The 16,224-nt window shown below is 42.2% G+C and overlaps 1 protein-coding gene across 2 annotated transcripts in view; it reads left to right on the plus strand.

Moving 5' to 3' along the window:
• ABLIM3 (actin binding LIM protein family, member 3) overlaps window positions 1-16,224 on the plus strand; it is a 156,308-nt gene that overhangs the window by 102,709 nt on the left and 37,375 nt on the right. The window lies entirely within an intron of this gene.

Below are 16,224 nucleotides of genomic sequence, written 5' to 3' on the forward strand. Positions count from 1 at the left end.
GAGTGAGCACCACTCATAAATCTGCCCTCATTGTCTAGTTGGGAGATGGATATTAGTCAATAATCACACAGATAAATGTCAAAGTGCAATCATGGTACACTTCATGAAATCATATTTATGAAGATAAGGTGTATGAGGCTGGAAGTGCACATAGCAGGGGGAGGAAGAAGGTGTCAGGGAAGGCTCGCTGAGGAAGAGCCAGAAGCTGAGATTCAAAGGATGAGAGAAGGGATGGACTGCACCAAGAGAGAAGGGATGGACTGCACCAAGCTGGGGAATAGAATCTACAAGGCTCCGAGATGAGCAAGACTGAGCTGTAGCCAGGTCAAGTGGAAAGAGATGAGACTGGAGGTGGGCAGCAAGTGGGACAAACACAACGTCTAACCCCACAAACAAACTCTTGTCCTTTCCTGTCTCTGGGTGGTTGTTCTTACCTTGCATACCTCTGAAACACTCTTGTCTGCTCCTACCTTCCTTTGGAAATCCTACCATTCTAGGCCCAGTTCAGTCATTACTAACCCTACCTTTATAAAAACCCCTCAGTCCTCTGACACCAGCCATGACTGAATGCACTTCTTCCTCCCTGAGTTCCACCGCCCTTTGTTTGTACCTGATCTTCTTCAGAAGTCCTCTTCCTGTATGAGGCCTTGTTCTGACATCAGCCCCACACATATGCACTCTAAGGTGATCATTGTTGACTGAATTGCTATGGTTAGTGGTCCTTAGATGTTAACTAGTCGTGCTATGTAAAGCCAAGTAGCAACAGGGAGTGTGGTGGCTTCCTATCAAGCTTATCCTAACCACAAACACGCACGGCTGTGCGTTCCCTAGAGACATAATGAGTACCCTGTGCCTAGGGCAGGATTTCTCAACCTCGGCACAATTGGCATTTGGGGCTATATAATTCTGTGTTGGAGTCCTGGTGTGCTGTTGTGGGATAAAGCAATGGACTGCAAAGTTGGTTTGAACCACAAGGTCGGCAGTTCAAACTCACCAGTGATTCCCTGGAAACCTTATAGAGTCGCCATGAGTTGAAAGCAACTCTACGGCACTTAACAACAACAACAATTCTGTGTTGAGAAGGGCTGTCCTCTGCACCGTTGGATGTTTACCAGCATTCTTCAACTCTGCCAACTAGATGCCAGTAACACACCCCCACCCATTCATTCTGACAACCAAAAATGTGCAAACATTACCAAATGTCCTCCAGGGATAAAATCATCCCTATTTGATAACTACTGGTTTATTCAACAGAAACTTATACCAGTGTAGGAATGCCCTAGGAGCGATTCTTATATTGAATTGGACTAGGTGACCATTTCCAAGACTACAAATTGACTCACATCATACAGTCATACAAGTGTTAAATGTGGAAGGATCCCAGAGGTCACTGTAGACTGTAAAATAATGACCTTCATAGTATAGAAGGGAATACTGGCCCAGAGAGAGGAAGTGTCTTGCCTGAAAACCAAACAGTGCTCCCACTCCAGAGCTCTTGACATAACCTCTTTGGATCCATTCCTACAAGGACTAGACTTTCCCATTCCCTTGAACATCCATCCCTCAGCCCTACGATCCCTAAGTGGTTTCTGCTGTGGACCCTGTGTTATGTGCTGGAAGCCGACCTGAGTCTCAGAAAACTGGGTTCATGGACCTTGACCACCATGAGAATCGGGACTTTAGTCTTGGTTTCAAAATGTGTTGCATATTCCGTTTCCTCATCTTTAGTGAGCCTCACATCTCCTAGTTTAGAAGCTGCCCTCATTTCCACACACTCCTCCCTGGGCATAACTAGAATCGTGAGCATCTTTATCTTGTTGCCTAAAAATCCATCTTTCCCATTTAGTGCTTTGATCCAGAGTGCTTAGGTTTGAATCCTGGTTCCAGTGCTTGCTAATTTTCTTTCTTTTTTTAAAAAAATCTTAAGTCTCAACTCTCTGAATCTTGGTAGCCTGATCTTAGTAGTCAGTCTCTCAATGGTATTCATTGTGCTTGGATCCACCATCAACATTCACAGAAGCAGCAGTCAAGAAATCAAACCTTGTATTGCATTAGACAAATTTACTGCATGAGACCCCTTTAAAATGTTTAAGAGCAAAGATGTCAGTTTGAGGACTAAGGTGTGGCTAACCCAAACTGTATTTTTAATAGCCTCATATGCATGTGGAAGTTGGACAATAAAGAGAAGAATTGATGTGTTTGAGTTATGATTATTGGGGTAGAATTTTAAAGGTACCGTGGACTGCCAGAAGAACAAACAAATCCATGTTGGAAAAAGTACCAACCACCAGAATGCTCCTTAGAAGTCAAGGTGACCAGACTTCATCTCTCACACTTCAGACATATTATCAGAAGGGACAAGTTACTGGAGAAGGACATCATGCTTGGTAAAGTGGAGAGTCAAAAAAAGAAGAGAGAGCCCCCCCAACTAGATGGATTGGCACAATGACAGAAGCAATGGTCTCAAGCATAGCATCAGTTGTGGGGATGGCACCAAACTGAATGGGGCTTCAGTGTACATAGGGTCATACAGAGTTGTACATAGGGTCACTATGGCTCAGAGATGATTTGACGGCACCAGTCCTCCTTAGAGGCCAAGATGGCCAAACTTCGTCTCTCATACTTTGGACATATTGTCAGGAGGGTCCAGTCGCTGGAGAAGGATATCATGTTTGATAGGGTGGAGGGTCAGAGAAAAAGAGGAAGACCCCCAATGAGATGGATTGGCCAAGCGGCAGCGTCGATGGACTCAAGTGTGGCAACAGTAGTGAGGTTGGCCCAAGATCGGGCAGTGTTTCATTCTGCTGTGCATAAGGTCACTATGAGTCGGTACTGACTCGATGGCACTTAACAACAACAACAGCCAACAGTAAGTCCTGGTGTGGCACTGTGGGTTAATGCACCAGACTTCAAAGCCGTTTGAACTGCAGGGTCGGTGGTTCAAGTACACCAGCTGCTCCTTGGAAACCCTATACAGGGTCACTATGGATCAGAACCAACTTGATGGCACTTCACAACAACAACAACAACCAACAATGACAACGATCTTAGTAGTAAATAGACTGATAATAGCCCCTGAAATATATAGTTATAATAAGTTCTTACCACATGGTAAACTCTCAGTTCCTTCATTTAACAAATATCTATTGAGTATGCATTGTGTACCTGGTGCTGTTCCAACAAGTGGAGATGTCCCAGTGAGCAAGTGAGACAAGGTCCCTGCCCATGTGGGGCTTACATTCTCATGTACTAGTATCTCTGAGCAGAACTCTGAACAATGCTGAAAGAGTTAAGTGATAGAATAACTAAGGCAGAAATGATTCCAGGAGGTAGGAGATATTCTTGGTGATGAAGACTGGCCTGTCACCCTCCTTGTTAATTATCCCCATCCCTATGCTCCTGGCTCCTGGGAGTGTGGGAGTAATTGCAGGGTGCTTGAGGACCTGCCTTGAGGGATGTTGACTGCTCTTGAAACAACGAGGACCAAGCGATCAGATGTTGGAGTCGTGCTGACACGGGCTGTGGGCCCCTTGGAGGTGGCAGCCACCAGGGCATTCTGTTACCCACTGTGAATGTTCTGGAGAGCATCACCAGTTGAGGACACCAGGACTGTAAATGATTTCCCACAGAAATAGCAAGAAAAACCTTTTCCCAGGCAGCACAGAGTGGAAAGAACCACCTGGGAACCAGGATTCGTGGGTTCAAGTATGAGCTCTTCAGATTATGTGACCTTAAGAAGTGACTTCCTTCTCAGAGTCTCTCCTTTCACCTGTAAAATGTATGTAATAGCACTGTCTTTCATTCTTGGATTTGGATTGAGGCCATGCTACACACCAGGCACTCTGTTATGTGTTGAGCACCAGAGATGAGCAGGGTAGGGATGGTTGCTCCCTTGGTGGGGTTCACGATCTGGAGGGGGAGATACATTATCTGGAAGGAGAGAATCACTTTAAGAGCAAGTATTCAGGGACAATCCTGTGATCCTATGAAGAAAAAGTGGCTCCTGTTTGAGAAGCCAGGGAGGCTTACCTAAGAAAATGAGTAGAAGGTGGGAGGGTAAAGAGGGGAAGGAAGGCAGTGGGAGCAGAGAGAATCGCAGGTGTCAGGGGCCCATAGTGGGAGAAACTGAGGCAGATCTGCCTACCAGGTCCATCACAAGGCCCTGGTGAATATTAGAACTGAGGATGAATAGGAAACAGCTGAGTACCACATAAAGAAACACCCACAAGAGAGAGTGCATTAGGAAATTTGCTAAACTCCCAAGCCCAGCCTTGTCAGTTCTATAGCTAAGATGTGAAGTGCTACTGACAAATGGAACTCTCAGGAGAGTCTTCTGGTCAGTTTGTGTGTGTTGTAATCATCACGTGATGACTTTCTGGCAAGCTCTAATTAGGAGAAGTCTGAAGTCTGTCTGGATAGAACTACCAGGGCCCCAGGGGGCAAAACCAAGGTTTTGTTTTGGTGGGGTTTTTATTATTATTATTATTATTTGTTTTAAGTTCTAATGTACTTTCAGTTTTTTAGCTGTTTTGTAAAGATTTCCGATTTCTAATCTGTGTGTTGTACGAGCCCTTCATTTGGACTTCACAAGGAAATTGTTGTTGTTGTTGGTATGTGCTGTGGAATCCATCCAACTCATAGCGACCCTGCACAGGGTTTCCAAGGCTGTAAATCTTTACGGGAGCAGAAAGCCTAATCTTTCTCCCATGAAACAGCTGGTAGTTTCAAACTGATGACTCTGAGGTTAGCAGCCCGATTCGTAACCACTACGCTACCAGAGCTCCTTTCACAAAGAAACTAGGTCAATGATTTTGTGCAACAAAATTGTAGCCAAATTTCTACAGGTTTGGGCAAAACTTAGACTAAAATGGCAAAGGTTTAATTGATGAACATGTGGGAGTTTTGGGGTTTTTTTTCTAAATCCAAAATGTGGTCCATAGTATAGATTTTACTTTTGTTCAAAAAAAGGGAGAGGAGATTATTTTTCTCCCCATTTGTCTACTCCAAATAGTCCTCTACTCCAAGGAGGCTAGCCAAGATAACACCTAAGACCTGGGAGTTCAGAGCACATTTCTAAACAGGTCCCTAACCCGGTTTTAGTTGCTTAGTGCTGTAATAACAGAAATGCCACAACTGGGTGGCTTTTACAAACAAAAATTTATTTTCTCATGATTTAAGGTGTTAGAGGTCTGAATTCAGGGTACTAGCTATAGGAAAAGCCTCTTTCTGCCTATCATGGGAAGAAATCTTTGTCTCAGCTTTTTGGGGGAGTTTCTTGGAGATCTCCACGTGACATCAATCTCCTCCCATTTATGCTTCTGTACCCTGTGCCTAATCAGTCTGCTCTTTTATCTTTCAAAAGTAGTAGTCTTAAGAGACACCTTGTCTGGATATGTCCTTATTAACCTAATAAAAAGCTTTATTCCCAAATGCTATTACATCCACAGAGGTTATGATTTACAACTATTTTGGCAGATAAGCACTGGACTGCTAACCAAAAGGTCAACAGTTCAAACCCACCAGCCACTGTCAGAAAGCCTACACAGAGTCACTATGATTTGGAACCGACTCACGGCACATGACAACAAACATTTTGGAGGGAACATAATTTAATCCATAACAATTACCATTTGCATAGTTGACTGAAGTTCACCAGGCATGAAATAATTTACAAAATTCTAGTACAATACCTTGCATTGAAGGAAAACGCATTGTAGCAAATTGTAGAACTTGCCAGTGAGAGTCAACTGATACGAGGAGGATTCAAAAAGTTCCTGGAAAAATGGAACTAAAAGATAATGGAATTTTTCCACAAACTTTCCTCATATTTGTTGAGCACTTATGCTATGCCAAGCACTGTACTTAAAGTTGTAAATGCAGTATCATTTTGATCTTCACAGCAACCCTCTGAGCTAAAACCTACCAATAGCCTCACTTCAGAAAAGAAAAATGAGGATTTAGAGATTCTCATCTCTAAACTAACCAAGGTCAAACAAGCTTGTGTTGTGAGGGTTTGCTAAGGCAGATTTCTGATATCTTTTATCAGAAATTGTTAACTGTGATTCACAGTTGACCTTCAGAATTTCACAAATCCCTTGAAATTATTTGACACATTGTGTGTGTGTGTGTGTGTGTGTGTGTGTGTGTGTGTGTGTGTTTCTCTAGGGAGAGGGGCCGTGGCTTCCATCTGATTTTCTGAGGTGTCCTTGACCCAAAATAAAGTGAAGAGCCTTTAGTTTTGTGTAAATGTAAATCAAAAACTGAGCCTGAGAGCTTGCCTTAGTAATTACCCCAAACCTTCTCTTGTACAACGGAGTCTATTTCAGATCACATTTTTTTTTTTTTCTTTTTTTGGTTCATATGATATAAAGTTCTAGTACCAGGAGGTATGTCTTTCTAGCTCAGCTGGGGATGCCATTGATATTTATCTACAGCTTCCTTGTCCTCTGACAATTACTTTATATGAGGAGCACAGAGCTAATAAATACTCAAATAGGTGCCTCCCGTTGTTATAGATTACTGAAGACCGGCTCTCAGTCACCGTCAATGTGCATCATCAAACCACACTTTAAAAGGCACTAAAGGAGTATTGGCTGCTACAATTTAATAGTATTGCATTATTATTTTAAATTTGGATCTCTCTACTGACAGTTTAGGTTGTAGGAGTTCTGCTTAAAGACTTTAAATCTATGTTTCCCCAATCTTGCTACATAATTTTAGACTCTTCAAACATATCCTGTTACTGTGCTAAATTGGTATTTCCCAAAGTCTGACTCTACTAAGCATATTTCATCTGAAATAGAGTATATTTTCATTTTCAATGAGATACACATTTTTTGACCAATCTTTGGGGTTACCAGACATCTTGAATCACATAGAAAATATTATACTGTCATAGTTTTAGGTTTATATTTCCAAATGTATCTCAAGCTGGCTCCTCTCAGGTCACCACAAGCTCACAACCATGTGGCCGTTTTCTCCCTGGTTACGTGTCATATCTACTTCATCAGTCAATTCGTCCATGTTAGTCAGAATTAGGTCCAGAGTAGCAGTCTCCCTGGTTGCTTCCTCTATTTCCTAGGACACAAATTGCCCACAGGGCAAGTCAAGAACTTGTCAGATAATCAGGTTTTAGCTCAATGAGATGTTTTATTAGTCTGGACTTTATAAGTGACAGGAAGGAAATTCAAACTGCATTAGGCAAAAAAATAAGGGAGGGAATAATGGACTCAGAGAATTAAGAAGCATCCAGGAGCAGTTCAGCTACACTGAGAGCCACAGGTACCATTGGATGGCTTCCCTTCCTGTACTTGTCCTCAAGCTCTCCTGCTTGAGACAGCCTGTCTTCCTATAGAGGGAAGGATGGCCAGCCCCTAGCCAGCATCCATAGAGAGAGACGATGTTCATTGCTGGGTTCAGTAGAAGAGTCCCACGGAGATTCCAACAGTCTTGGCTTTGGTCACATGCCCATGCCCAGGTCAAGTTGGGGAGATAACGAGTGACAGGTGGGTAGCCTTTCTGAACCCCAACTTCTCCATCTTTAAAACAGAGCTAATGAGAGGCCCCAGCTCACAGAACTGTTGTGAGGATTCAATGAAGTCGTGCATTGTAAAGTCTTAGCATTGAACCTCACATTGTCTGGGCTCATGACAACCACTTAGCAAAACTGTGGTCATTGTTTCAGTTCCAACTCCTGGTGACCTCATGAATGCCAGAGTACAACTGTGCTCCATAGGATTTTCAGTGGCTGTTTGCTTGTTTTTTCAAAATAAGTCACCAGGTCTTTTTTCCAAGGTACCTCTGGGTAGTCCTCCAACCTTTCTATTAACAGCCAAATGCATTATCTGTTTACACCACTCTGGGGCTCCTAGACTAATGATAAAACATCAGCAATTTGCAGATGACACACCTTGCTTGCTGAAAGTAAAGAGGACTTAAAGACTTACTAATGAAGATCAAAGACTACAGCTTTCAGTATGGATTGCACCTCAAGATGGAGAAAATAGAAATCCTCACAACTGGAAGCATAGACAACATAATAATAAACAAAGAAAATATTGATGTTTCAAGGATTTCATTTTACTTAGATCCATAATCAACACCCATGGAAGTAGCAGTCAAGAAATCAAAGAATGTATGGTATTAGCCTCTTTAAAGTGTTTAAAAGCAAAGACATCACTTTGAAGATCAAGGTGAATCTGGCCCCAACCAGGGTATTTTCAGTCACTTCCTATGCATGTAAAAGCTGGACAGTGAGTAAGAAAGACTGAAGAAGAATTGATTAATTTGAATTACTGTGTTGACTAAAAAGATCGCCTATGCCATGCATTACAAAAGAATGAACAAGTCTGTTTGGGGAAAAGTACAGCCCACATGCGACTTTAGAAGAATAACAAAGCTTGATTGCATATACTGTAGAGATGTTTTAGGAGGGTTTTCCAGTCCATGGAAAAGGACATCATGCTTGGTAAAGAACAGGTGAAGAATGGGTATTCCAGAACACAGAATTGTTGTTGTTGTTGTTATGTGCCATGGAGTCGGTTCCAACTCATAGCGACCCTGTACAGGGTTGCTGAGGCTGTAAATTTTTACAGGAGCAGAAAGCCTCATCTTTCTCCCACGGAACAGCTGGTAGTTTCGAACTGATGATCCTGAGGTTAGCAGCCCGATTCATAACCATTACCCTACCAGAGCTCCTTAGAACACAGAATACTCATAAGGAAATTGTACATAGACCAAGGGTCTGCTACTTGGTAAAGTAGAGTCTCAGTGAACAAAGAGGTACTGTGTGGTTTAAAATTAGAAAAGCTGTGTGTCATGCTTGGTGAAGTAAGTCTCAGTGAAAAAGAAGAAGACACTCAACAAGATGGACTGACACGGGCTGCAACCATAGGGTCAAACAGCAAGGATTGTGAGGATGGCCCAGGACCGGTCAGTGTTGTACATAGGGTCACTATGAGTCAGAACCAACTCTATAGTACCTAATAAAGGAATCCCTAGATGGTGTCGATTATAATAGGTATGGCTGCTAATAAAATATTTGGAGGTTCAAGACCACCCAGAGGTGTCTCAGCAAAAAAGTCTGGAGATCTACTTTTTTAAAAAATCAGCCCTTAAAAACCCTACAGAGCACAGTTCTACTCTGACGCACATGGGATCACCACAAGTAGAAGTTGACAACAACTGGGATTTAATGTAGATATTAATGCAAGTAGGTCCTCATGATGCTGTACATGCAAAAAAAAAAAGGCCAGCATATGTGTTAGCAAATCTTAATTATCACTACTGTTATTAACAGAAGAAAAAAAAAAAAAAAAAAAGGCCAGCATATGTGTTAGCAAATCTTAATTATCACTACTGTTATTAACAGAAGTCACAATTTTCTGTGAATTACTATTATTATTTGGTTGGTTGGTTATGTGCCGTGAAGTTGGTTCTGACTCATAGCAACCCTGTACAGTATTTCTGAGGCTGTAAATCTTTACAGGAGCAGAAAGCCTCATCTTTCTCCCATGGAACAGCTGGTAGTTTCAAACTGCTCACCTTGCAGTTCACAGCCTGATTCGTAACCACTATGCTACCAGAGCTCCTTATTGTTAGGGGCCATCAAGTCAATTTCAACTCATAGCATCCCTACATACAACAGAACAAAACACTGCCTGGTCCTGTACCATCTTCCTAATCATTGCTATGTTCGATCCCATTGTTGTAGCCACTATGCCAGTCCATCCTCTTCTTCACTGAGCCTCTACTTCACCAAGCGTGACTCACAACTTTCCTGATTTTAAACCACACAGTATCCCCTTGTTCTGTTCACTGAGACTCTGCTTTACCAAGTACCAGCCTCTTGGTCTACATACATTTTCCTCATGAGTAATAAGTGTTCTGGAACGTCCATTCTTCATAATGTTATCCATAATTTATTATGATCCATACAGTTGAATGCCTTTGCACAATCAATAAAACAGAGGCAAACATCTTTCTGCTAATCTCTGCTTTCAGCCAAGATCCACCTGACATTAGCAAGGATATTCCTCATTCCACATTCTCTTCTGAATCCAACTTGAATTTCTGACTATTCTCTGTCAATGTACTGCTGCAATCATTCTTGAATTCTCTTCAACAAAAATTTACTTGCATAGAATATTAATTATATTGTTTGATAACTTCTGCATTTTGTTGGATCAACGTTCTTCGGAATGATTACAAAAATGGACCTTTTCCAGTCAGTTGGTCAGGGAACTGTCTTCCAAATTTCTTGGCATAGACAATGAGCACTTCTAGCGCCTCAACCATTTGTTGAAACACTTCAATTAATATTGGAGGCTTGTTTTTCACCAGTGCCCTCAGTGCAGCTTGACTTCTTCCTTCTGTACCAATCTTGGCACTGCGTCCTGAAATGGTTGAACATTAACCAGGTCTTTTGGGTACTGTGACTCTGTGTGCCCCTTCCATCTTATTTTGATGTTTCGTGTGTCATTCAATATTTTTCCCATGAAATCCTTCAGTACTGTAACTGGAGCTTCAAGTTTTCCTTCAGTTTTTCAACTTGAGAAATATTGAGTGTGTTCTTCCCTTTTGGGTTTTTTTAATTCCTGGCCTTTGTACATTTTACTATAATACTTTAATTTTTGTTTCTTAAGCTTCCCTCTGAAATTTTCTGCTCAGCTCTTTTACTTCATTTCTTCAATTCACTTTAACTACTCTATATTCAAGAGCAAGTTTCAGAATCTCTTCTGACATCCATGTGCTTTCTTACTTTCCTGTCTTTTGAATGATCTTTTCTTCACATATGATGCCTTTGATGATATCCCACAACTGATCTGGCCTTCATTCATCAAGAATCAATGCATCAATGAGATTGCTATCCTAGACAAAGGTTGTTGATTCACACCCAGGGATATGTAAGCAGGATGAATTGGGGAAAGGGGGGGGAAGAAAGCTGTTCTAAGACTAGGAACTTTAAATAAGAATACAGTCATTAAGACCGTGGGCACCATTTGGGCTAGATTGTGGAACTGGAGGAGGAATCTTTTCGAAACAGAGGAATAAACGTGTTTGCAGGCTGGCTATGTGGCATGTTAAATCCATGTCCACTGGGTTTGGTACCCAATTTTGCAAAATCAAATAAAGAAAATTTCACTCTTGCTAAAAATAAAACAAGAAAAGAATCAATGTGTCAAACCTCTTTTTGATATGGAGTCGTACTTTAACTCTTCTCATATGGACTTGTTTTAATTTTCTTCAGCTTCAGATTTAACTTGCTTATGAGCAACTGATGATCTGTTCCGTATTTAGTCCCTGGCTTTGTTCTGACTTACAATACTGAGCTTTTCCATAGTCTCTTTCCCCACAGATATAGTGAGTTGCTGTTGTTGTTAACTGGCATTAAGTTGGTTCCGACTCATCATGACCCTGTATAAGGCATCCAAGGAGTGAGTGGTGGATTTGAACTGCCAATCTTGTGGTTAGCAGTCCAGTGCTTATGCTACCGTGCCACACCAGGACTCCAGTGAATTAGTCGTGGTGGTGGTGTGCCATGGCATCGGTTTATTAGGCACCTCAATTTTGACATTCTCCTTTCTTCTTCCTGTCTTATACCCTTCATGGTAACTAAGCATTTTTTTCCCTTAGCCTTTTTATTAAGTTTTAGGCCCACTTCCTCATGTCTGCTCATGGCAAACTGGCCATTCACCACTCTCCCAAGTTACCCCCATTCCCTGGCAGAAACCCAGCCTCGCAGGAGGGGTACTGGCAGCAAAGATGAGCTTCTGTTCATTGGTACCATCTGTACAACCAGCCCTCTGCTCACTAATCCTCCTGGCTCACCCAGGCTCCCAGCTCCTGGGAGGGAGGAATCAATACCTACCACCCACACCCCACATCTCTCTACTGTGCCTTCTCTTTTCCCAGTCCTAACACAGACAGATTATTGGGGGGCTAGGAGTGGAGGTATGGCCCTGCGTGTTAATGTGCTGGACTGCAAGATCAGTTTGAACCACAAAGTCGGCAGTTCAACCTCACCACCCGCTTCTAGGAAACCCTATACAGAGTCGCTGTGAGTCAAAACCGACTCTATGACAACATAAGTGGAGATAGCAATGACTACTAACAACTGCATTAGATTGTTAGGTGCAGCAAGTCAGTTGTGACCCATAGAGACCCCATGGGACACAGTACAACTGCCCCCATGGACTTTTCTTGGTTGTAATCTTTATCACCAAGTCTTTCTGCCACAGAGCTGCTAGGTGAGTTTGAAGCACCAGACTCCCTGTGGGGCAATTCTGCTCTCTCCAGTAGGGTCTCTATGAGTCAGAATGAACTCCATAGCAATGGGTTTGGTTTGGGCTTTGGACCAATCCTATGTGGTTCTCAACTACTAACCTTGAAGTTGGTGATTCAAACATACCCAGCAACACAGTAGGAGATAGGCATGGTTATCTGCTTCCGTAAAGATCACAGCCAAGATACCCCCATGGAGCAGTTCTACTCTGTAAGCCATGTTGTTGTTGTCGTTGTTGTTGTTGTTGTTATGTACCGTTGAGTTGGTACCGACTCATGCGACCCTATGAACAAACAGAAGGAAACACTGGCTGTCCCTGCACCAACCTCACAATCTTTACTACACTTGAACCCACTGCTGCTGCTACTGTGCCAATCCATCTCATTGAGGGTCTTCCTCTTTCCGCTGGCCCTCCACTTTACTAATATGGTGTCCTTCTCCAGGGACTGGTCCCTCTGGATAATATGTCCGTAGTATAAGAAATGAAGTCTGGCCATCCTGGCTTCTAAGGAGCATTCTGGTTGTACGTCTTCCAACACAGATCTGTTTATTCTTTTGGTGGTACATGGTACTTGTAATAGTCTCCACCAGTGCCCATCAGGCTACAATAATCAGAACCCACTTGATAGCATAGTCTTTTTGATTTTAGCATCTTTTGTCACATAGGCAATGGGACTGACATTAAGTCAAAACTCCGAGGAACCTCTCCCTGCTATGGTCAAGAGAAAGCTGGGAGAAGGACCCTATTGTATGAGAACATCCCGGTTAGCATCAGGGGCCAAAAATTCAAAAGTCTATACAAATGCATGATGACGAAGGGAGACAACAAGGAAGGTCACCGGCAACCTGCAGTGTCTAAAGATATTCAGATTCAAAACTGCTTAAAAGCACTGAGTAGTGAAACAAAACCTTGGGGCAGGCCACTTTCAGTGGGCCAATGTAACCATAAACCCTGCCTGGTGTTCTGGAAAACTAGTATCAGCTCCAGCTCTGGCATTAAAATCTCCACTAATGAAATTCAGCAAATTGAATTTCAAGGTCCAGCAGAGGAATAAATAGGTTCCCAAACATTAAATAAACCCAAAATGTTACAGGTGTGGGGTGTGTTGAGCCTATCTAAGAGATAAGACTGCTGACTCTACTAAGGATTAAAGCCAGCCGTAACACCTCAGGCTGATGGACAGTTCTGGAGATTAGATCTCTGAGTCAGCTGATACAGAAATAGCTAATCTTTGTCTTCCATAACCTTTGCAGTAGACTTTAACTACAGAACCTGGCATTGTGGGTGACAATCTCAGAAGATAAGCTAGTGTGATTCCCATAGAACTAGGATTCTAACAAGCAAAAAATGTTGAATTCTCCCAAGAACTTAGAGAGTTCTGTCTTGTAAAATTGGTTTCTTTATTTACTCTATGGCATTCCTAGAGAACACATTTGTAGTTTAATCTGGGGTTTAGCCTAGAGGTTCTCAAATGTAGAGTAATAAAATTACCCAGGGAATTGTTAAAACCACAGAGCTCCAGACCTCACCTCCAGAGAATTCACTTCATTGGCTCTGCGCAGGGCCAAGAATCTGCATTTTACCAGGCTCCAAGACAGGTGACCTAGTGAAGGAGTTTCCTGTTTTGGCACTGTAGGATAAACACTGAACTGCTAACCACAAGGTTGAGAGTTCAAACCCACCAGCCACTCCTCAGAAACCCTGTACAGATTCACTATGAGTCAGAACCACTCAATGGCACTTAACAACAACAACAACAATCTAGGGAAGGAGTCCCTGATTGGTGCCAACCTCTAATGTACTCAACTGCTAACTGAAAAGTTAGAGGTTTAGGCTCAGCCAGAGGTACCTTGGAAGAAAAGTCTGGCAATCTCCTTTATAAAAATCAGCCAAGTCTTCAAAAATCCTTTTAAGGACAGTTCTACGCTGATACATATGGAGTCAGTCACCTTGATTTAGAATCAACTCCATAGCAACTGGTTTGGTGTTAAGCTAATGAATACTATTATATACACTCCATCTGAAATAGTAGAAGTTGAATGAATCTAGATTGTTGTAATACTTGTCAAAGTCTTTGAGTATCCAATTTGAGTATCCAATTGGTCTAAGATACATTTTCATGTTTCTTTTTTATTCTTCCATGCATTTTTTACTGAGAACCCACCATTTAGCAGATACTCTGCCATTCCTTAAAGATGCATGTGTAGACAAAACAGATATGGTCCCTCCCCTAGTGGAACTTACATTCTAATCGAGATTGTTGAGAGCAAATAATTACTTGCTCTATATAGAAAAGCCTGCTAAGTTGAAAACAGAACATCTAAGGGTTGAGAAGGATGGTAAATGCCCTTTAGTGTAACTACCACATGAGGCCCCTCCTCCACAATATCTCTTGTTGTTATTGTTAAGTGCCATCGAGCCAGTTTTGACTCACAGCGACCCCTATAGGGGTTCTTAGGCTGTAAATCTTTGTGGGAGCAAAAAGCCCCTTCTTTCTCCCGTGGAGTGGCTGTTGGGCTCGAACCACCGGCATTGTGGTCTGCAATCCAGTACTCATCTTAAGGAGCCACAGCGCTATTGTAGTTGCTGCTGTTAGGTGCCATTGAGTCAGCCCACAATATCTCTGTCAAGTTCTATCTAGCTAATGTGTACTTAAATGCTTCCAGGAATGAGGAGCTCACTATCAGATAACTGAGGTCATCCGATGCTCACATCTAAAATTCCCCTTCCCTGAAGCTTCTAGCTCTCAGTTCTAATTCTACTGTTTAAGACATACAGAACAAGTTAATTCCTCCTCCCACCAGAAAGCCATTAAAATATTCAAAGCCAAGGTTTGCTGTGTACATTTCAAAACAACAAAAAATCATTTTTTTGTTTTTTTAATTGCCAAATTCAAAGACTATTTTATCACTGTCAAGTTCCCCAAGATGAACACCCTGCCTTACAGCCTAGTTTTGAGTCCCCTCTTTAACCTGGTTACCCTTCTCGTCTGGCTACATTTTACCTTCTTGGTTTTTTTTCTTTCTTTATAATGCAAAAGCAGGCTACGAACAGTAATTCATTCATTTCTTTATTAAACATACATGTGCACTCACTGTTTTGAGTGCTGGAGTTCAAAGAAGAGACTACTCTCCTTCTTCACTTGGGATATTGTATTTCTTTTAATATCACATTTTGAACTTTTAATACCACATTTAGCATAAGCTAAATGGCATTAGCTCAGTGGACCATATAATTTCACGAGGGTCTTCATGAACAAACCACCTATTCTTCCCTTCATTGCTAACTACCAAGCAATTCCTTTTTGGCCCTGTTGTCTTTAGATGGCATACTGCATTGTAGGCTAAGTACTGGACCGCTATTGGCAGTTCAAAGCAGTTCTAAGGGAGGAAAGATGAGGCTTTCCACCCCCATAAAGATTTATAGTCTCAGAAACCCTATACAGGGTCGCTATGAGTTGGAACAGACTTAATCAGAGGCAGTGAGTTTGTTTTAGGGTTTTATATTGCCAACTTCCAAACTGCTAAATTTTTTTTTTTTCCTTCACTTCTAGTTACATTTCCTTTTTCTCTTTTTGATTCCCCAACGCACGCTGCATATAGGCATATAGACCTGCTTTCCTGGGTGCAGAGTGCTGAAGCTAATGGTCATTCACAGATATGTCAATGTTTGGGAGTCAAAAGGCCAGACAGATCATATAGTGTGTCCCCTCGCTTTCCAGATCACTTCTCCCAGGGGGAATCCTGCCTGGCCCTGTGCCTCTTTCGCTGAATTGCATGACCTTCTTAGGCCTCTGTATCCGCCTCAACCATTTCCTACAGTGACCTGTAACATGTGCTTCCTGCCGGAGGCACTGTGGTAAACAACTCCTGGTAGACTTGATAGATTCAGGAGCAACTCAGTGAGAAACCGGAAATGCTCTCTCTAATAACTCCCACAA

Source organism: Chrysochloris asiatica, unplaced genomic scaffold, assembly GCF_000296735.1.
Source record: "Chrysochloris asiatica unplaced genomic scaffold, ChrAsi1.0 scaffold00057, whole genome shotgun sequence".
Lineage (NCBI taxonomy): Eukaryota > Metazoa > Chordata > Mammalia > Afrosoricida > Chrysochloridae > Chrysochloris > Chrysochloris asiatica.